This window comes from Aquarana catesbeiana, linkage group LG02, assembly GCF_042186555.1.
Source record: "Aquarana catesbeiana isolate 2022-GZ linkage group LG02, ASM4218655v1, whole genome shotgun sequence".
Taxonomy (NCBI): Eukaryota; Metazoa; Chordata; class Amphibia; order Anura; family Ranidae; genus Aquarana; species Aquarana catesbeiana.
This window is the reverse complement of record NC_133325.1, coordinates 586,825,074-586,849,457: the sequence shown is the minus strand read 5'-3', so window position 1 is coordinate 586,849,457 and position 24,384 is coordinate 586,825,074.

Here is a 24,384-nt window from a genome sequence, read left to right as displayed (position 1 = left end):
TCTACTGTGGATTTGCCAGAGCAGGTTCAGGTATTTGAGGCAACAAAGACACGTTTCTTGAATTTTATGAGGCCCACAACATTTTTCACAGTTTTAGTATAATTACCGTAAATAGTTAAATACACATTTAGATTGCATATAACCGAAGGAACGCTGTGCTCCAAGCAACTTCTCCCCACCACCACCCTAACCATGAGTGTTGGAAGCACACTGAGCCATCCATGCTCACTCACCAAAAGCAAATAGAAACACGCCACCGCATACTGGATAGATCATACATGTACATAGGGGACTGCCACTGCCATATTCATGGATGTCAATAAATATGGACAGTCTATAGTCTATGTGGTGTGCGGTGGCCTTTTTCTCTTTGCTTCAGCTAAAAAAAATGTAAAATATGTATAAGGGCGTGTTTACCATATGCAGTAGAATGCATATTTAATTGCAGTACAAAAGCATATGCAAGAAAAATAATTGTATTTAAATGAGCCTTGTTTAAATTTTTGCAGTGCTTCTGTGTGCATCCAGCATTTTTTCCACATAAACATACTGGAACACACAGGAATGTACCACAAAAGCATGTACATGAAATGAATGAAAAAAACAAAAATAATGCCTAAACAATGCACTGCAAATGCATTACAAATGCATGTAAATGACATGCAAAACTGCACACTGAACACAAGGATTGTGATGTAAATGAGCCATTAGGAAACCTTTTACTTGCCAAAGTATTAGCAGTTCTGTGTGGCTGCATTTGGGATCTTGACACCCATGCCAGATAGCACACAGCACAACCAGACCCTAGATTTTCACTCCAGTGGCAGTACAGCTTGTTAAAGGACACACGTTCACAAAGTACAAATTTAAGTAGTTAAAGTGATCGTAAAGCTGGATTAAAAAAAAATAAAAAATACTTACCTGCTCTGTGTAATAGTATTGCACAGAGCTGCTTCACACCTCTCCCTCAAGGGTCCCGGTGTTCTTGGCTCTACCTCTTCTCTGTGCACCACCATAGAAAGCTGGATCCTATGGGGGTAAATGCACAGGCTTGCTCCTGAGCCGAGCTGAGCGCACCTATAAACACACACAGCACAGTTCAATCCCACCCCCTCTCCCTCCTCACAGGTTTTGACTGACAGCAGCATGAGCCAATGGCTGCTTTCAGTAAAGACCTTTGAATGCAGAAAGAGAGGACAGTGGGGACTACTGGCAGGGACAGCTCTGGATTCAGAGTGATGTCAGGTAAGTATTGGGGAGGGAGAAGGCACACACATTGGAAGGATTTTTACCTTATTGCAGAAAATGCATTAACGTAAAACATTTTTTTCCTTTAGAACCACTTTAAACTAGTAGCATTTAAAGACATTTAAATGAATAAATAACTGCATTTATTGGTCTATTAAATATGTGCCTGGAGTTTAGCTTTAAAAATACAACTTACATTTTTACCTACATTACTTGTAATGAGAATGCAGCAAACTAGCAGAAAGCAGGCACATTACAAATTGTCCATGTCACATGGAGAGCAATTTTGTGGCAGTATATTGAGTCACACTCCTTACCATTTTTGATGCTAGAAAAAATTGAATTGCAGTCAATGTAAGGTCTGTATCACAGAGATTCTAGTGATCAGTAGCTCCATCACTGAGCAATTGACTTTTTGTGGCATTTGAAGATACAAAATCACCAGCTTCAGTAGTTAATCATGCAATCCAATACAGCTGCTGATGACCATGGCACACTAGAGATTTATACCTGCATAGACAGCCATTATAGTCATTTATAGCAATAACGTCGTAGCCAGCAACTTTATAATCGCCATAAAAATAAAGCAAGGATTGTTGTAGCTGCTACAAAGTTTCTGGTTTGACCTGGCCCTTTTGGTGTCACACCTTAAAGCGGAGTTCCACCCTAAAGTGGAACTTCCGCTCATCGGATTCCTCCCCCCCTCCGGTGTCACAATTGGCACCTTTCAGGGGGGAGGGGGGTGGAGATACCTGTATAATACAGGTATCTGCACCCACTTCTGGGTATAGCTAGCCGCAGCTAGCCGCAGACTCCCCGCCCACCAGTATAGACGCGCGGCGCGACTCGCGCATGCGCAGTAGGGAACCGGGCAGTGAAGCCGCGACGCTTCACTTCCTGATTCCCTCAGTGAGAATGGCGGCGGCAGCACCCGAGGACCGAGGGACGGTTCGGTCTCGGGTGCCGACATCGCTGGACCCCGGGACAGGTAAGTGTCCTTATTTTAAAAGTCAGCAGCTGCAGTATTTGCAGCTGCTGACATCTAAATTTTTTTTTTCGTGAAACTCCGCTTTAAATGAGAGAGCAGCTCAGATAGTATCAAAACATTACAGCAATAGGCAGCACTTTTCCTGTGTCTAAAGCCTCGTACGCACAATCCGATTGTTGGCCAGCCGAGCATCTGATTTTTGTCCAAAGGGCGTGTGCAAGGAACTTGTCTTACATACTAACGGTACACAATTGTCAGCCAACGAACACGAATGTAGCTTTTTTGGCCTACATGCATATTTTCTATAACTAACCTCCCCAGCATGCTATCTTGGGCCCATACACACCTAGCCTAGTAACAACAATGTTTTTTGTCAGCTAAATTTTGGGGCTTACCCTAAACAACCCCTAAAATGTGTACAAATGTTATTGTTGTCCTCAAATTCAGGCAGACTGCAAGAGATCGTTTTTTGGGGCTCAAACTCATTTGGACCCCCCCCCCCCAAAAAAAATGCTAAGTCAACAGATACAAATACTTTATCTGCTGACTTTGCAAAACCCATATATACTATCCCTCTTTTGTGTTCATATTTCTGTATAAACTCACCAAACCATGTAGTGCAAGGGTCTGCTTGATTACCTACAAATTGTAACTTAGAAAGTTTTTGTCTCCTATTATATTGATAGGTTTTTTTCAGAATGTCAAAATGTGCTGCAATTTGGAGAGTGTGTATCCAGATTTTTAGATTATGACACTTCTTACCCGTCCACTGGGCTGCCAATAGTGTAAGTAAGAAGGGGCTGGCTAAAGTATCACAGATTATTTATGCAAACAGCTCTCATGAAAGTGGAGAGGGTTACCTGTCCAAAATATCTACCCATTACCTCCCCCACCCTAAAATTTTGCTAATGGGCCACCAGAGGGGGTGATAAATCAGATAAGTTGACCTTACACTTTTGTCTTTAAATACTCATTTAAGTTTTATCCTTATGTTGGCTAAGCATGTTTGTGTCAAATCTGCTTGCAATGTTATGTGCAGAAGTAGTAATTTCTTTTTTTTTCTTTTTTTAATCCACAGTTTCCTTCCAACCCAGAGCAATGGCACATTGCAGCCAAGTTCCACCATCAGTGGTATTTTCCCAACTGTGGGGGTACTATTGATGGCAAGCATGTCTGGATTGTCCCACCACCCAACTCTGGCTCATATTATTTTAATTATAAGGGCTTTTGTTGCATAGCCATGCTAGCTGTAGTGTCTGCCAACTATGAGTTTTGTATCTGGATGTTGGGAAGAACGGCCGCAACTCTGATGGAGGAGAGATTATGCAGACAGAGTTCTACAAGGGGCTCCAGAATGGCACCTTAAACTTGCCACCTGCTGAGGAGAATGTTGAGGGCCTCAATTTTGTTTTTGTTGCAGATGAGGCTTTTGCTCTGGGGGAAAATCTGATGAAGCCTTTTCCTATAAGGAACCTCACCCCAGACATCCTATCGAGTCGTTTCAGGATGTTTTTGACTCCAATCAACCTGGCACTCTTCAAGATCAACCATGTGGTCCTGTGCTGTTGTATTTTACATAATTTTTTAAAGAGGAATGCTACCAGCTACCTTGCCTCACTGCCATGTGAAGTGGACCCTGCAGTGGCAGGCCCAGCTGAAGAGGCTGTGGGCATGCTGACACCTATTGAAAATGCCCGTGCTGGATTGCCCTTACAAATTGCCAAAGATTTACGACAGAAATACCTTGATTATTTTGTGGGTAGAGGGGCAGTGGCTTCGCAGCAAATTGTAGCCAATCATGCCTAGTATAATTTTGAGATCATAAACTCATATTTCATTTGAACTACTGTTGTCTGTGTTTCTTATCTGTCTAATATGTTCACAAATGGGCATTATTTTTGTCACTTGCTCCAATAGTGCATATGTACCTTATTTGCTACATGAGGTGACAATATCTTCTTCGGCTAACTACTTTGGTGTGCTGTGGGTCTGCTACACATACACAATGTTTTTGTTCCTAATGGATCTAATGCATGAAGTTCAAAAACATTATGCCTTTTCAGCTTTTATAATTTTTTTGAGGACTAAAAAATTGCAGGAGATGCCACATTTAAGAGCACATTGTTACTGTAACTACAACTTAACAAATACACTGGTATTGAGCATTGAAATAATAAGCCCCACATTGTTTAGTAAAAAACATTTTACTCAAAGCACATTCACATGTGGTTTTGGTAAAGTGAAGGCCAAATGAGACATTAGTATCCCAAGACTGTGTGGATGTTGCCTTCCTCATATGGGGCGATCTCAACCCTCTAAAAGCCAAAATTTCAAGTCATGTGCACGTACAGGCATAACAATTAAGTTTACCTTATGATCTCATGCCGCAAATGTGTGTAGTTACAAACATCTTTTTTTCTAAACCCACAAAACACACAGTGTGTCAACATGTGCTATCTCCCATCATGGGGTATCAATGGATGTGTTTCAGGGGTGCAACCCCTTCCTCTGAGCTTCTTTAGTTATGTTGCACCCCCAAAACACGTCCATTGATACCCAGGGACGGTAGATAGCACATGTTGACACACTGTGTGTTTTGGGGCAAACTAGATGTATGGAAATACATACATTTTAGGCATGGGATCATGAGGGAAACAAGAATGTTAAGGCACAATTTGGAGGCACCTTCAAATTTTGTGTTTTATACTCTTAAAAACAGAGAAACATTACAATTCACATTAGTTAGGGCAGTGTTTCCCAACTCTCCTCAAGATGCAAACCCAGGTCATGTTTTCTATACTTGTAGAATTTAGCATAGGTGATGTTGTCATGTTCACCGTTAGTAATTCGCACATTTGTTTTTTTTTTTGAGTTCTGTCCCTAAACTTTCACATTCCAAAGTCCTAAAAACATGGCAAATATTAAAAGGGCAAACAGGAGCCAACAAGTGGAACAAAAAACTTCAGAACAGGCAAGAGGAGATTCAAATTTGCCAAGCATGTCCACAAAATCTCTGATTCTTTGCTGTAAAGCAGTGGCAGCCTCCTTGATTTGCTCCAGATCCTTCAAACAATGCAACATATCTGCACTCATTCTGCCAATAGTGCATCGTGGAAGATCATGACCTAGTAAGAAGAGTAAAAAGTATTAAGGGAACGATGGTCAAGTGGCTGAGGCCCTACATAGTGAGTTATGGTCAAGTTACTAGTCAAACTCAGGAAAAACTTACCTACCCAGTCTATTGTTGCTTGCAACCTGCTTGCCCTTCAAACACTTACACTACTAGGAATGTACACACTGCAACTACTGTAATCTTGGCCCTGGTGCCTGGGTCTCCAAAACTCGAGTACCTAGCAACACTGCCAGCTCCTTCCACCTATTCCTTCTCCATGCTAATGTTAATGCACTACATACTTTGCTAATGTTTGGACATCTAAACACTCGACATGTACTGTATACACATTTGAAGCCAGATTCCAAGAATACTTACTTGCACAAACACGAGGCTCCCCAATACTTTCTTCCTCGTCTGGGTCGCTTTGGAACTCAGTGTGACTCGTGTCAGGGGATTTGACGTCCACAATGGCAAGGTCTGTGCTGGGTTCACGAATCAGATCCCATGGCTCTAAACAAACATCCTGGGTGGGCTCACCACACTCACTTTCCTCTAAAAAGAAACAATACACCATTGATTAAGCCACCCCAAGTCCCATCTGTTTCTAGCATCCATTTTGCTACATTAGTTGACCAACCTTGCTCTTGGTCTGATGTTATTGTTTGCTCCTGACTAGTGGACTCCACCATGCTGCACTCTGGTTGTTTTTCTGTGAAAAAGGCATAGAAAAGGGAAGGTGATGTAATTTTACAGAGGGCAAACACTAGGCAAGCGCCAACATTTAAAAAGTCCAGCAGTTGCCCTCCCCTCTTATCTCCTATGGGATAGGGGATATATGATGATCATCCTGGCAGGTGTAACTGTGATCCCTGGGGCCTCTCCTCTACCCATGTCTACACTGGCAAGGCTGCATTAATGGGCACTGATGAGCCAGGCAGGCTGACTGACAAACCAGCCTGGTTTGTCAGTCTTCCTGTGTTCCTGAGCCTCTGTGCAATTACTATTTGGGTTCCTGTCGTGACCCCGCTTGTTCCTGACCTGTCTGATCTGCTCTCCTGGTTTGACCCCCTGGCTTGATTTACCAACTTGTTGTCCTCTCCAGTACCTGATCCCAGCTTGTATCACGGACTTTGCTACAATACCTTTTCCTGCCTGCTTCCTGATACCAGACCTTTGGCTTGTCCCTGTTTCTGCAACCTGCCTCTTCCTCTTGCCGGATCTACTGTGTTTGACCCCTGGCCTGGCTTACACTACTGTTCCTTGTGCACACCTTGCCAAGTATTACCGAGGATTCTTATAGACTTTAGCTCAGCTGTGTTTCCTGTATTACCCGGTGTCCTTTTGGTGCCCACCAGCTCTTCTCTCTGGAATCCATCTGGCAACCTGTGCTTCTCTGGGGACTACACCCTCTGTACCCAAATACAGGGGTGTACTGCACTCAGCCGCAAGGGGAGCCCTCTCAGCATTTCGGCCTCCAACCAGGTACGTGACAGTTGGTCGGAGCCACGCTACATGGAGAGAGATCGTAGACAGCATACTGGGATTTAGCTCATATCCTCACCATCCACAGAGGGATCCAGAGGATTGTTTCCATTGTCCTGCAGCCCTACCCGGACATTGTCCCGAGATGTGTCTATTTGCGCTTCCCATCTGGTAAGCGCATATGCTTGGTGGTGGAGGTTCACTGTGCAGGGTGTACTTGCTTTCCATTTTTCACTGGAATCCCACGGAGAACTACCAGGGGACTTCTCTTGTCTTTACAATACTGATTTGGAATCATTATCATATATGTGTGTGTTTATTGCATATACCATCTTTTCACATTTTTCACATATAGCGCCGTTTTTTGTTTTTTTTTTCCTGTTTTCTATGATCCTCCTTTTCATCCACAGTCCCCAATCCATCTACTGATAGTACAGAACCCTAGGAGACTTTCTACACATGCTCAGTTTGGTGTGTATTGCTACAGGGTTTTTTTGTTTTTTTTGGGGAGGATGTATGTGATCAGCACTGTCCAGACAGAGGGTCAGGGGTCAAGCAGCCTCATAGGACAGTCAGAGGAGAATGAAAACTCCTCCTACAAGCTTTAACCACTTGCCTACCGGGCACTTACACCCCCTTTCTGTCCAGGTCATTTTTCAGCTTTCAGGGATGTCGCACTTTGAATGACAATTGCGCAGTTGTACACTGTACCCAAATAAATTTTTTTATAATTTTCTTCACACAAATAGAGCTTTCTTTTGGTGGTATTTAATCACTGCTGGGTTTTTTATTTTTTACAAAAAAAAAAAAATGTTTTTTACTTTTTTTCTGTCAGTAAATTTTGTAACTAAGTAATTTTTCGCCTTCACTGATGTGCGCTGATGAGGCGGTACTGATGGGCACTGATAGGCTGAACTGGTGGGCATTGATGAGGTGGCACTTATGGGCACTGATGAGACGGCACTTATGGGCACTGATTAGGTGGCACTGATGAGGAGACACTAATATGCCGCACATATGGGCACTGATAGGTGGCACTGATATGTGGCACTGATAAGCACTGATAGGTGGCACTGATGGGCACTGTTAGGTGGCACTGGTGGGCACTAATAGGCGGCACTGGTGGGCACTGATATGCGGCACTGGTGGGCACTGATAGGCGGTACTGGTGGGCACTGATAGGTGACACAGTTAGGCAGTACTGATGGGCATTGATTGACAGCAGTGATGGGCATTGATGGGCAGCACTGATTGCCAGCACTGACTGGCATCGCTAACGGGCACTGATTGGTGGCACTTGTGGGCAGTGGTGGGCACTGATTGCTGCCACTGATGGGCACTGATAGCTGGCATTGGTGGGCAATGGTGGGCACTGATTTGTGACACTATTTTACAATATTGTAATCAGGGCACTGATGATCAGTGCCCTGATTATACTCCTAGCTGTCCCCTGTGAGGAGATGCCGCTGATCGGCTCTCCTCTCCTCACACCCTGTCAGTGTAAGGCGAGGAGCGTTGATTACCGGCACTTCCTTGTTTACATGTGACCGGCTGTGATTAGACACAGCCGATCACATGGTTAAAGAGCTGCAGACGCTGCTCTTTCCAGAGATTGGGGTCGTGGCATGTCCTAGCAACGCGGCGTGGCCGCGATTGTCGCGCTGCACGCCCCCGCGGGTGCACAAGAGCGGCTGTTCTGGGACATCGTCATATGACGGCGTCCCAGAACAAGAGCTGCACCGCCCCACCGTCATTTTATGGCGGGCGGGCGGGCGGCAAGCAGTTAACCAGTGCTCGCAAGACAGTGACAGAAGTCACAAGCCTGCTATATACTGCTGATGAGAAAAGGTATTTAGCAGTTTAAATTTACTAAGATAATTGCATTTCCATGTTCTGTGTACTGTGCGAGACCAGATATAGTGAATGTAGGGTCCTGGGTTAAGTAACAATTTAAGTACAACACACTTAGCAGTTAGAGCTGCCAAACACAGGAGCAGTTACATAATAGTTATGGTTACATATCAGTTATCGGCATGTTACATTATGTTTCAGGCTTGAGTGCACATAAAAGAAGTTATGCCCCGTACACACATTTGGACTTTCCGACAACAAAACCGTGGATTTTTGTTGGAAGGATGTTGGCTCCAACTTGTCTTGCATACACACGGTCGCACAAATGTTGGCCATAATAACATACAAGACTTACGTGATATCTCCATTACGAACGCTAGTTACATCTCTGGCTCGTACTTGATTCCGAGCATGCGTGGACTTTTGCCCGACGGACTTGTGTACACACGATTGAAAAGTCCGACAACAATAATTTGTTGGCGGAAAATTTGAGAACCTGCTAGCCAACATTTGTTGGTGGAAAGTCCGACAACAAATGTTCGATGAAGCGTACACAAGCTCACATCCAACATTTGTTGTCGGAAAATCCGATCGTGTGTACGGGGCATAAGAGTTCCACATTCACCATGAACCGTTACATGCTTTATTGACTCTTTCTATTCTACATATATCAAAAACAATTCACCAAGTGAATGGCCTGTTAACATGTCTACGCCCTTTTACACAACAGTAGGATGACTGTCCTCTGTGTAATTCCTTTACGCTTTTGGCACATAAGGTAAGAAACAAGGACCAGATTGTGGTGTACTTACTGCCTGATCTGCCCATGTGGGAAATATTATATAGAAAGAAGGGTGCAATGTTTGAAAGGTAGCAAACAATAAAATCTTATTTAGGTTGGATGTAGGAGTATATAGATTAGTAGAGCCTATTAGAGAGGGAGGTTCATGAGGGGGGTCCCCATAGTATTTTACATTTTAAGGAGAAGTTATTCATAGTTGTATTGGGCCAGTTGTATTGTATTTTACATAATGTAGGATGATGTTGCTGCACACCCAATAGGAGGAGTATTTCCTGAACATGTGGTTAATGTTGAGAATTACCCAAGGGGCAGTTATCTATCTGCCTTCAAAAAGTGCATAGATGCATGACATGGAAAGTAGAAAGGCTATGTTGATTTGTTATACTGTATGTGGAACTTTAACTTTATCAGTAAAGAAATTAAATTGTTCCTAATGAATGCAGAATGCTTATTTTTATAAATTGTATCTAAGATTTGTCCCTCCCGGATGAGTGGCAATGCCGAATAAATGGCTTGAGATTACTATACTGTGGTTCCCATATACTTACCCTCTGGTGTAAAAAATGGCATATAGTCAGAATTCCAAAAAGGGCACCCCGTTAAGGCAACATCATTCTGGCTTAATGGCTATGTTGAGTTATTTTGAGGGGACAGCAAATTTACACTGTTATACAAGCTGTACACTCACTACTTTACATTGTAGCAAAGTGTAATTTCTTCAGTGTTATCACATGAAAAGGTATAATAAAATATTTACAAAAATGTAAGGGGTGTACTTACTTTTCTGAGAAACTGTAAGCTTACAAAAAAGCTTAAATAGGGCTAGTGCTCTCTTACTCCTAGCAGCTGAATGGAGAGTTGGAAGAAAAAGGGAAAGATAAATGTGCAGCTTGTGGGCCTGTCAAGGCACATATGTGGATTTGGTAGGGTACCTTACCTTGGTTTGCAACCTAACACCTATTAATAACTGCTAAAACTTATCCTTAGCTCTTTAACTAAACCTAAAACCTAATTTAAATTATAACCCCTAAATTATAATCCATAAATATAACTCCAAAATACATTTTTTGTGGAATGGCACTTGAAGTCTGCCTACAGCCCACTTAGAACAGGAAATGCTATACTGACCACGAGTTTAGCTGCCACCAAGGTCCAACCTCTCTCCTTGGGCTGCTTTTCATTAAGCTGAAAAAATATTCTCAAAATAGCCATGAATATTCAGCTTTTCCTCTTCCTACTACATAAATAACTACCAACATAACCCCCTAACCCACAAAATCCTACACTTATGCCCCGTACACACGGTCGGATTTTCCGATGGACAGTGTCCGATCGGAGCGTGTTGTCGGAAATTCCGACCGTGTGTGGGCGCCATCGGACATTTTCCATCGGATTTTCCGACACACAAAGTTGGACAGCAGGAGATAAAATTTTCCGACAACAAAATCCGATCGCGTCAATTCCGACCGTGTGTGGCCTGTTCCGACGCACAAAGTGCCACGCATGCTCTGAAGAAATTCCGACACGGGACAGCTCGTTCTGGTAAACTTAGCGTTCGCAATGGATACACCACTTTCGTCACGCTGCAATGTAAAAAATGGTTTAATACAGCGCACTCTCTTCTTCTTTATAATGTGACAAGAATTAAGTGGTTTTGCTGCTCATATTCACACACACTTCTCACAACGTTTGATTTGTGTTTTTTTAGTGGGATTCCCTCAATATATTGTTATTAGTTGTCACATCTGACAGTTTTATATTTTTTTTATATTTTTTTTTTGGTTTTTAAGCCTTTTTTTTTCTTTAATGTTTGGATTTTTTCCAAGGCTGATCTTTGTTCAATGTTATTTTTACTCCAGAATATTTTTGTGTGTGTTTTGTGTGGCAAGTTACCCCAACACCATTGATATCTTTTATTATTAAATCTCCATGAGATTGTTTGTTGTTGGTGTCCCTTGTTCATTTCACATTGTATATTTGCAATGTACCTGAATCCTCACAAACCAACTGTCATTTTTGAAGTAAAACACATAGGAGAGTAGAATTCAAAACAAAAATCCTTTATTAAGGTATCAGAACCAAACAAAGAGGAAGGCAACACTGGATCAACAGCAGAAATTAGTGAAGCCTGGGACCCCCAGGGCAGACATCAATTCTTAAACCTCAAAATTGGTGGCCTGAGGAGTCCATATATAAGGGAGGGCAGTCTGGTCCGGGATTCACAGAGACTCGGATAGCAGCAGATGACATCAGTGTCCCCAGGCTGTGGTACCACAAGAGGCTGCATCTTTTGGCCGACCAGACTGGATCCAGGGCAATCACTCTCTGGTCTTCCTTTCACACTTCCTTCCGGGCTGTGGCTGTGCAGTAGGAGATGTGGCAGGAGGAGGAGTAGGACCTGGAGGAGGAGGAGGACTGGGAGGACCTGGAGGAGGACTGGGAGGACCTGGAGGAGGACTGGGAGGACCTGGAGGAGAGGGAGGAGGAGGAGGAGGACCATCCCAAAGCTGTGTGTGAGGTGTAAGTTGTCCCCTCACACCTTTCTCCAGAGCCTCTGAAATGAGGGCCTGACACCTGGCTTGTTGGCCCTCCTCCATCCTCTGCATTTTATAGGCAATGAATGCCGCAAGGTTCTCCTGCCTGGTGTGTGGTGCTCCCAGGACCTCTGTAGCCCTCCAAAAAAATCTGATAGCCGCCTCCTCTAGGCTACTCCTCCTGCTGCCACTTTCTGTTTTCAGGGTGGGTGGAGGGAGCTGCAGATCAGCCACCTCCTGGCTGAGACTTCCCTGTGTATGAAAAAGGGACATGGTTTTAGTTTTTGCATCATCAATCACAATCATAAATTAGTACTCCCAACTAACATCTAGGTAACATCATTGATAGTACAAGCAGAAATATTTAGAGGAATGCTATACCTGGCTCAATCTGGGCTCCTCCACATGTGGCCTGGAAGGCCCAGGTTGGGCGTCAGAAGCCTCAGCCGGGGGGGAAGGAAGTGTGGAAGGAAGACTGGAGAGGGATGGCCTGGGTTCAGTCTGGCCTGCCAGAAAGTGCAGCCTGTCGTAGTACAACATCCTGGGGACATAGATGTCATCTGCTGCTCCGGATCTCTGTGAATCCAGGACTTTCTTGCGCTCCCTCAGATATGTGCTCCTCAGGCAACCAATTAAGATCTTTAAATAAGTGATGTCTGCCGTGGGGATCACCTGCTTCACAATTTCACACAATTGCTCCAGTGCTGCCTTCCTCTTTGCTTGGTTTTTGAAATGGGGGTGGGTAATCTCCCACAGACAGGGCAGCTCCCTTAGCATATCAATGAATAGTGACATGAAGTCAGTATCTCTCATTAAGATATCCATGTTCACTGCAAGACACAACACAAGACAAAGCCTAATGTCAGACAAAACTCTCCTAATCTTGTTACAATATAGTCCTCAATCTAGAAGCAGTATAGGCCCAAGTTTGTCTCTTACCTTCGTTCTTACGATCGGCGCGTCCAATGCTCCTTCCTCCGCTCACAGATCGTACGTAATACGCACGCGTGTTACGCTTTATAGACACTGCGCATGTGTGTAACTCCGCCCGCCCCTGACGTTCTTTCTATTCTATTCCCCGCCCCTTTTCGTTCGGCGCAGTGGGGGAAGAGCATGATGGCGGAGTCACACCAGGTGCGTGCTAATTGTAGCAACGAGGAGGAGGAGGAAAGCCCGGATCCAGGCACGTCCCGATCCAGAAGGAGACGTTTTAAGGCCACAAATATGTCGTTTGGGGAGATGTTGGAGATGGTCGACATCATGAAGAAGTCCGACTATGATGGCAAATATGGGCCTTACCCCAACCCGAACATCCGAAAGGCCAAGATCATGGCGAAAGTGGTCAGGAGTCTCGAGCGGAATTTCGGGGTCCGAAGATCAAAAGATCAGCTCAGGAAGCGGTGGTCGGACCTGAAGTTGAGAGAGCCGGAGCAGTACCGAAAGATCCGGAGAGTGCTGCAAAAAAGTAAGTAGTTGTGCTGTGTTTATATTCTTTCTGGCTTTATTCCGTTCGTTCTGCTCCAATATGCTTTTATTAATTGTAACGTTTAAAAAGGTCAACTTTAATGTTCATGGGCCCATTATTCGTTCGTATCAAACATTTTTCGTTCGGCCTCTAGAACACCATTGTTTAGGCCATATGCATTTTCCCACATTTTTTGGGGCCTACTTGGATGCCAAATATTTGTTTAAGTAGATGGGTTTGTTACTAGAATGAAATGCAAACTAGATTGTGTGTAAGGAGAGGACACTGAGCAGCTGTTTTCACATCTGGACACTGGAGCACTAGTGTGGGACACAAGAACACCATTTTTATTAGGGGGGGCACACAGGTGCTCCAGTGTATACTATAGGGGGGGTTACATGTGTGAAGCTTGTACCAAACAGGTAAAGTATTGCAGCTTGACAAAGGGCAATAAAAAAAAGACATCTTTGAACTCGGCTAAAATAGACAATTGTACCCCACTTCCAAGCAATGTTTCCTATTTCTATAGTTCTGCCATCAAATATCTGTGTGCTAAGTATACCATTTTTGTTTTACATAGGGGAGAAAAGACTCGGACACCCCTCATCCCAGGAGAACACAGACCCCCCCCCCCCTCTGGAAGAAGGGGAACTACCCCAAACCCAAGATGCTGAGCAGGAGGAAGAAGAAGATGTAGTGGAGATTGGCACCACAAGAGGTGAGTGTCTGCGACCACAGACTCAGGTAAAAGAGATGGCTGGTGGCAGATTTTTGAGACCTTTTTTTTTGTTCTTTATCTCTTTTTAGGTGATCGTGATGTTGTGGATCCAGAACGCTTTACTTCTGAAAGTGCCCAGATACTGATAGGGGAGATCATGGGGTGTAATCTCCAATTGCAAAACATCCAGCAACAAATACGTGATGTTATTACAAAAAATAATAACATCATTGATGTTTTGGGGCGAATTTAAACCCCACAAAATGACCGGTTTTCAGTATTTTCAATCTTAACAATGTTTTTAAAAGCCAAATTTGGAGGATGCACACAGTGTGCCAACATGTGCTATCTGCCATCACGGGAGATCAATGGACGCGTTTTGGGGGGGCAACCCCTTCCTCAATTATAAAGTAGCGTTGAGGAAGGGCTTGCTCCCCCAAAATACGTCCCTTGATCCCCCCTGATGGCAGATAGCACATGTTGACATTCGTAAATTGGTGTGCATCTTCCAAATTTGGCTTTTCCAGGGGTGAGTTCCCCCCATCTGAACGCTATATCAAACCCAGTTCCTAAATACTGATGTCTGATATAGCCTTCAGGTTTTACCTAATGTGAACTTTGTAAGTTCTAGTTTTTTGGCTTTCTTGTTGGTTTTACACAGGCCTGTTTTATCTGAAATGGATATTTTGATTATTCATAATGCTACTGCAAACATTTTATACTACAAACATGTTGGTTTGTTTTAAAAACCTTTGGTAAATGCACATTTTGATTGTGCAGGTATAAAAAAGTGCCTTACTCAAGAATGTGTGGATTATTGTCTCAACACTACAACAACACTTTTGGGGTGATGTAATTGTTGTTTTATGCACAAATGGGGGTTATTTCCTAAGGGCAAATACACTTTGCACTACAAGTGCAGGTTCAGTGCAGTTGCAAGTGCACTTGAAGTGAAATGTGTTTTTGCATTTAGGAAGTACCAGCCAACACTGTTTTTTATAAGGTTACCCAATCATGACATTTTCTGCACTCAACACATTTCTGTCAGGATCAGCTAAAACAAACACAAGCAGTAAATGTCCACTAAGAATTGCTTTTGGTTGTTTTTTATTTAAAAAAGGTGTCACATATTGTCTGGCATATTGATAGCCCCCCTACCCACAAAGAACTCCAGGTATCGTAACCGGACATCACGGGCATTCAGGGAGGGCAAGCCAGGACGGCCGCTTTCAAGTGCCGTCATTGTGGAAGTATTTGGGATTCCGGCCTCAGGCCCAACTGAGCCAGCATAGTTGGCTGAATGTTTTCTTAAAAAATTATGGAGAACACAGCACGCCAGTATAATATGGTTCAGTTTATACTCCGCCATATGGATGGGTGTCAGAAATAGTCGGAACCGGCTGGCCAGGATTCCAAATGTGTTCTCCACCACTCTTCGGGCTCTGGCCAGCCGGTAATTAAAAACCCTCTGTTCCGGGGTGAGGGTCCTCATCGGGAATGGCCGCATCAGGTGGTCCCCCAGCGCAAATGCTTCATCAGCAACGAACACAAATGGGAGACCTTCAACATTGTCCTCTGGAGGTGGCAAGTCCAAACTGCCATTCTGGAGACGCCTGTAGAACTCCGTCTGGGCGATGACTCCACCATCGGACATCCGGCCATTCTTCCCCACGTCCACATACAGGAACTCGTAATTAGCCGACACCACCGCCAACATCACTATACTATTAAACCCCTTGTAGTTATAATAGTATGACCCCGAGTTGGGTGGTGGGACGATGTGGACGTGTTTCCCATCAATTGCCCCTCCGCAGTTAGGAAAGTCCCACCGCTGGGCAAAGTGGGAGGCCACAGTCTGCCATTCCTGTGGCGTGGAAGGAAACTGTTGAGGAAAAAAAAAAAACATTACTATTTTTTCATAGAAACCTGGCAAGCAGATTAGACACAAACATTATGGGTCAACCTCCAGATAGCATTTATTAAGGGGAATTTAACAACAACAAAGTATAAGGTACACCTATCATATTCCCCCTCCCCCCCTCTCATGGGCCATTTCTAACATTATAGGGGGGGGGGGACTCTTGGACAGGTAACCCTCTTCACTTCATTGAGAGATGAATGCCTAAATACAGGGTATTACTTGGAACAGCCCCTCCTTTGTTACACTATTGGCAGCCCACTGGACAGGTAAGAAGTGTCATAATACAAAGATATAAATACACACTGTACACATTTAAGCACATTTGGACATTCTGCTATTACCTATCAAGATCATAATAGGATACAAGAACTCTAAACAGTACCATTGGAAAGTATACAGGCAGGCCCTTGCACTACATGCTTTGGGGAATTCATCCATAAATCTGACCAGTAAAGAGATGGGTGTAGTGTGTATGGGTTTGGCAAAGTCAGCAGATAGATGATTGAGGATAGAGAATTGGGATCAGCTGACTTAGCAGTTGGGGGGAGGGAGGGTTACCAAAAATTTGGGGACACCACAAAAAAAAGCCTCTGGCCCTCTGCCTGAATTTAAATCCAAAATAACATTTCCAAACATTTTAGGGGGTGTTTGGGGTAAAGCACTACTATGGAGCTGATAAAATACATTGTTAAGTGACTACATGAGGTGAATATAGGGGCAGGAGACACCATGCTGGAGAGGTTATTGAAGGGGAAATATGTATGAAGGACATAAAATAATAATTACATAAAAATCCAGCATGCATGAGGACAAAGGGGACATTCACAGCATAATACAATCATGGTAATTAGGGAATGAGGAAAGAAATACAATATATTAGCAAACATTCAATACAATAAAATGTGATATAAAAGGAAAAAAATCTTACCTTCATATACTCCTTCTGCAGGACCTGTATGATGGCAGAACAGGTCTCTGGGATAATGATCCCCAGAGCCTGGGGGGAGATGCCTGTCGAGAACTTGAGGTCCTGCAGGCTTCTCCCTGTGGCCAAATACCGCAAGGTAGCGACCAACCTCTGCTCCGGAGTGATGGCTTGCCTCATGCAGGTATCCTGCCTGCTGATATAGGGGGTCAGCGAAGCCAACAAACGGTGAAACACGGGGTCCGTCATCCGGAGAAAGTTCCTGAAATCATCAGGATTATTCTCACGGATCTCACGGAGCAAAGGCATATGACAGAACTGGTCACGCTGAAGCAACCAATTCTTGGTCCATGAACTCCTCCCCACCCTGTTCATGGACTGGACTTGTGTCAAGGTCAGGACCCCAACACCAAGCCCCCGCACAGCACGAACTCTACGAGGAGTACGCATACGAAACATGGCTATAAAACGGTCGGCTGCTCAGAACGAAGTAACAGAACGCACTGAAGAACAGCAAGGCCTGTGAAGAGCGACCTGAAAACCAGTAACGAACGAACAAGAATACAGTGACTAAAGTCACGCGGAACTTGCTTGCACGCACTGAAGAGCAGATACAAACCCACAAGCACAAACTGAATGGCAGAAAACGATCTGAAAGCCACGAGTCTGAAAAAGCGCGAATCGTCTCTCACCAAACTTTTACTAACACGAGATTAGCAAAAGGAGCCCAAAGGGTGCTGCGCTTGGTTCTGAACCGGCCTTTTCTAGTCTCGTCGTACGTGCTTGACGTCACCGCGTTCTTGGCGATCGGAAATTCCGACAACTTTGTGCGACCGTGTGTAGGCAAAACAAGTTTGAGCCAACATCCGTAGGAAAAAATCTGAGGATTTTGTTGTCGGAATGTCCGATCAATGTCCGACCGTGTGTACGGGGCATTACAGTAACAATGCTGAAAGTACTGCTGCTGGATTCTTCCATTATCATGCTGCACATTCTCTGCTCAGAGTCCAGTGCCAGATGCAAATACTCTTATATCTGGAATCAGATAAGTGGAAATTGTAGACATAACTTGTGCTTAATGAAGTTCTTAAATATAAAGTTCATTGAAGATATGGAAACATCTGCAGGAAAAGGTTTAATGTTTTTTTATTAGTGTTGACCACTACAGACTAAATGTTATAATGCAGCTTTATAATATTTAGGATTTGCTCACACCACTACACAGCTAAAGATCACTTCTACTAACTGTGGACTTTGTGACTAGAGAGTAAGCATGAGGGTGTAGGGCGATTTTCAATTATTCATTAGCACAGCTAGGACACTGATGAACTCTAATGCCGCGTACACACGGTCGGACTTTTCAGCTACAAAAGTCCGACAGCCTGTCCGACAGACTTTCGACGGACTTTCGACGGACTTGCGGCGGACTTTCTAACGAACAGACTTGCCTACACACGATCACACAAAAGTCCGTCGAATTCCTATGTGATGACGTACACCGGACTAAAATAAGGAAGTTGATAGCCAGTAGCCAATAGCTGCCCTAGCGTGGGTTTTTGTCCGTCGGACTAGCATACAGACGAGCGGATTTTTCGACCGGACTCGAGTCCGTCGGAAAGATTTGAAGCATGTTTCAAATCTAAAGTCCGTCGGATTTGAGGCTGAAAAAGTCAGTTGAAAGTCCGGAGAAGCCCACACACGATCAGATTACCAGCCAGCTTTAGTCCGTCAGCGTCCGTTGGACTTTTGTAGACGAAAAGTCCGACCGTGTGTACGCGGCATTATGATGCATTCCTACAGTGCCTTGAAAAAGTATTTATACCCTTTGAGATTTTCCACATTTTGTCATGTTACAACCAAAAATATAGATGTATTTTATTGGGATTTTATTTGATAGACCAACGCAAATTGGCAAATAATTGTGAAGTGAAAGGAAAATTTATAAATGTTTTTCAAAATTCTTTTACAAATAAATATCTGAAAAGTGTGGCATGCATTTGTATTCAGTCCCTCTGAGTCAATACTTTGTAGAGCCACCATTCGCTGCAATTACAGCAGCAAGGCTTTTTGGGGATGTCTCTACCAGATTTGCACATCTAGAAAGTGAAATTTATGCCCATTCTTCTTTGCAAAATAGCTCAAACTTTTCAAGCATTTTCAAGTCTTGCCACAGATTCCCAATTGGATTTAGGTCTGGGCTTTGACTGTGCCATTCTAACACATGAATATGCTATGAGCTAAACCATTACATTGTAGCTCTGACTGCATGTTTAGGGTTGTTGCCCTGCTGGAAGGTGAAACTCTCCCCAGTCTCAAGTCTTTTGCAGACTCTAACAGGTTTTCTTCTAATGCCGCGTATACACGATCGGAATTTCCGTCAGGAAAAACTTAGATGGTTTTTCCGACGGAATTCCGCTCAAGCTTGTACACACGGTCACTCAAAAATTCTCTGAACTTTCAACCGTCAAGAACGCGGTGACGTACAAAACTACAACGAGCCGAGAAAATGAAGTTCACTGCTTCTGAGCATGCGTCAAATTGTTTCCGAGCATGCGTGATTTTTTGTGCGTCCGAATTGCATACAAACGAATGCATTTTCGGATAGGAACTTTTCCCGACTAAAAAATAGAGAACATGCTCTCAATCTTTTGCTGGCTGGAATTCCGCCAGCAAAAGACCGATGGAGCATACACACGGTCGCATTTTCCGACAAAAAGCTCTCATCAGAGTTTTGCTGGCGGCATTTCCGATCGTGTGTACGCGGCATTGGATTGCCCTGTTTTTGGCTCCATCCATCTTCCCATCTACTCTGTCCAGCTTCCGTGTCCCTGCTGAAGAAAAGCATCCCCACAACATGATGCTGCCACCACCATGTATCACGGGGATGGTGTGTTCAGGATGATGTGCAGTGTTAATATTCCGCCACACGTAGCATTTTGCTTTTAGGCCAAAAAGTTCAATTTTGGTCTCATCTGACCAGAGCACCTTCTTCCACATGATTGCTGTGTCCACCACATCGCTTCTCGCAAACTGCAAACAGGACTTCTTATGGCCTTCTTTCAACAATGGCTTTCTTCTTGCCACTCTTCCATAAAGGCCAGATTTGTGGAGTGCACGACTAATAGTTGTCCTGTGGACAGATTCTCCCACCTGAGCTGTGGATCTCTGCAGCTCCTCCAGAGTTACCATAGATCTCTTGGCTGCTTCACTGATTAATGCTCTCCTTGCCCTGCCTGTCAGTTTAGGTGGACGGCTATCTCTTGGTAGGTATGCAGTTGTGCCATACTCTTTCCATTTTCGGATGATGGATTTAATAGTGCTCTGAGTGCTTTGAGATGTTCAAAGCTTGGGATTTTTTTTATAACTTAACCCTGCCGTCTCCGCAACGTTATCCTTGACCTGTCTGGTGTGTTCCTTGGCCTTCATGATGCTGTTTGTCCACTGAGGTTCTCTAACAAACCTCTGAGGGCATCACAGAACAGCTGTATAAAGCTGTATAAAGCTGTCACAATTATGTGACACTTTGTGTTGGTCTATCACATAAAATCCCAATAGAACACGTTTACATTTTTGGTTGTAACATGACAAAATGTGGAACATTTCAAGAGGTATAAACACTTTCAAGGCACTGTATCTATTGAGGAGATTTAGAGGAGTGGAATAGGCAGGTACATCTCATTGGAGTCCTCCCTCTAATCTCTTATGTTTGCCTGCAGTCTTCTTTCCTACAGATGCAAGTATCAGTGGAACCACACATACACATGCTCAAGAAACAATGCATTATATCAAATAGTTTGAATGAAACCTGTAAGATCAGCCCTTGCTTATGCCAAAGTTTCTATTTTATTATTAGTATTATACAGGATTTATATAGCGCCAACAGTTTGTGCAGCACTTTACAATGTTAGGGTAAACAGTACCGTTACATTACAGTTCAATACAGGAGGAATCAGAGGGTCCTGCTAGTCTATCCTTTGTATGCAGTTGCCATCACTTGGCTCATTGGAATTATACCATTTTCTTGTCATTATTCACCTTGACAGCAGCAGATCCAGATATGTTGACAAAAAACTAGCACCACCTTGTGAAGTTGAATCCTGCTTGCATTAATTTCAAGATAGGATACATACAAAAAAAAAACCTCAGAAATGCGTATTTTAAATTAGGTGTCTATTTATTTTCTAAAGATAGAAAGATTTATGAGAAGGGCATTGAATGAGCTTATAAGGCATAGTTTTAATTTATTTGAGGGGTGTTTTCTTTTTTGGTTAATTCTCTGCTAATTATAACAGTATGCCTAAAGCTGCTATAAATTGTAATTGTTCTTTCTTACACCCCACCAAAATATGCTTAGCTCATTTAAAGACCATATGATTTTCAAGCATCTTCTACAATGACCATCCTCAAAAAATAAAGTTCCCGAATGAGGAGAGTGCAAATTGCTTGAACTGACACTTCTTGTAGCCTTTATTTTATGATAGCATTATAATGTAATAGGTAAGACTTGATTCATTTTACATTGCATTAAACACACTTTTAAAGCAACCCTTTTCTTTCCAATGTTTATGAAAACCTCTGCCAAAAATGAACCATTGGACTTCCCCAGTGCATAATCAGAGTACAACTCTGCTCCAATCTGTCCCCAAAGACCTGATTATTCCTCCATTGGGCATCAATATCTTGACTCTCACAAAGCAATAAGCAAGAAAAGCCAAGCCGTCAATCACAGTCTGCACATCAAAATCTGCCATTCCTGTGGCAACTGTGTGTCTCCGCTCTGTATATATCAATAGCCAGGGGGAGAGTTAGAGATAGAGAGTGAAATGTCAAACTATCTCAGGTGGTAATAAAGAATTCTACCCAAATGTGTAGTTTTGTTGTAAATTAATAATGTAACCAACTAGGCATACTGTATCTAGTCCTCTCTACAGATTCATTATGCTTTTTGCCCTTTTATACAATATTTGTGGCAAGTGCATTCACCTCTATTTGAAGAACCTATCCATTATAAGCTTCCATAAACACAGACAGTTTATATTGCAGACTGTAGTCAGCCATATAAATCAATGATGCACCACAGTCAAAAAATTACGGTCCAAGATTGACATATAGACCGCTCAAACAGATAAACCTAAAGTGGACCTTCACCCTAAAAGAGAAGTTCAGCTTGAACACCTTATTCCCCCCTCCTCTCCCACTTTTGGAGATTTATTTTTTGGGGGGAGGAGTGTGTACCTAGGTTTAGCAGGAACACTCCCAATTCAGCTTCGAGTGCCTAGGTGATCTGAGTGAAACTTCTCTCTCCCTCCACCTTCTGGGATACGTCACAGGTCCCAGTAGGCTGCGGTACCATTCACAAAGCACAGCACTGCTCGCACATGCGCACTGGAAAGCCGGCCGTGAAGCCACAAGGCTTCCCTTCGTAAACATTCCAGGATCCTTGGACATTTAAGTGTCCTTTCTTTAAAAAAATCAGCAACTACAGTATCTGTTGCTGCAGACTTTTATTTTTTTTATTAGGACCGAACACCTTATTTAGGCTGGGTTCACACCTAATACCGATGTGGCTCACAGCAGGGGTCTGATGTGTCCCGGCCTGTTCTCCGTTTCAGGGATGAATCAAGCCCAAATTTTTGCCTGAATTCAGACTTGAAATGGAGCCAAAAATGCACAGGACCCCTGTGCAATTTGCTCTGCAGCCGTCACAGAGATGGGTGAACCGGCTCCATTGAGAGCCTGTCACAATCTCCTGTCATGCAAATTGGATGCGGGGAAATCCGCATCCAATTCACGCTAGTGTGAACCCAGCCTGAAATAGATATGCAGATGGACAGATATTGTACTTTCATCCTCAATTTTCATAGTCTTACCTCCAATTTCCTGTTACAGAAGTTTTGCATGTAGTGGGATCTTGCTTCTTACTGGAGTTTGAGGACCTTCTGTCATTTCTTTTGAACACCAACTATCAGTGGCGCCCGTGCATTGTGGGCACACGGCGTCGCCCCTCATCCATGCGTCTGGCACCTTTCAGTACGCTGGACGCAGTGATTCCAATGGCGGGGGCAGGAGGGGGTGGTACATTTTGAAGCACCTGATCAGTGCCAGAGGTTCTAATAGGCTTCAAAATAGGGTGGGCTCGGGGCGCAGAGACGATAGCGAATTAATTTTCGCTATTTTCACACTAACCTTCCTCCCCACCAATCAGGAGGCAGGGCGTCAGACCTGTTTCCTGATTGGCCAAAGCGCCAGGCCACCCTACTGGATGCCTGGCGCTTAGGAAGAGGAGCAGAGGTGACCGCCACTCTGGTGCACTTGGAAAGGAGCTGCTGCCTGGCGGTAAGTGCCAGGGGGGTCTGTCAGAGCCACGCACAGGGGGGGTTGGGGTGCTGCCAGAGCCGCGAGCCCAGCGAGCGGGGGGGTCAGTGGGCACAGTGGCTGCATTTGATGGGCACAAGTGGCTGCATATGATGGGCACAAGTGGCTGCATTTGATGGGCACAAGTGGCTGCATATGATGGGCACAAGTGTCTGCATTTGATGAGCACAGTGGCTGTGTTTGATGGGCACAATGGCTGCATATGATGAGCACAAGTGGCTGCATATGATGGGCACGGAGTCATCCGTCGAGATACAGGCTCTAATTGACTCTGGGGAACAGGCCTGTTCATTAATGCTGCTTTTGTATCGAAGCACTCGAATTCCGCTGCAGTTGCGTGACACTTCACTTGCCATTGAGGCTCTTGACGGGAGACCTCTACAGCTTGCCCATGTGACTCATTTGTTGTCCATGGCCGTAGGGGCTCTTCATCATGAGATAATCCAATTCCAAGTTATTTCCTCGCCTAAGTTTCCGCTGGTTATTGGTTATCCTTGGTTACAGAGGCACAACCCCTCTTTTGATTGGCTCCATGCTGAGGTTCTCTTCTGGTCACTACAATGCAGTGAGACATGCTTTCAGAAGGTAACTAAGGTCCTGTGCACCACTTTACTCTCCTCCCTGCCGGAGGAGTACCACGATTTTAGTGATGTCTTTAACAAAGATCAAGCCGGTAGTTTGCCTCCAAACCGGCCGTATGATTGCGCAATTGACCTTCAACCTGGTGCCATACCCCCTCGTGGCAGGGTTTACCCTTTGTCGGTCTTGGAGGCCACGTTGGAGGAGTATGTTGCAGACGCACTTTCTCGAGGTTTCATCTGCAAATCCTTGTTTCCTGCTGGTGCTGGTTTCTTCTTTGTGAAGAAGAAGAGTGGTGAACTGAGACCTTGTATTGATTATAGGGGTCTCAATCATTTCACGATTAAGAATTCCTATCCGATACCGTTGATTACGGAATTA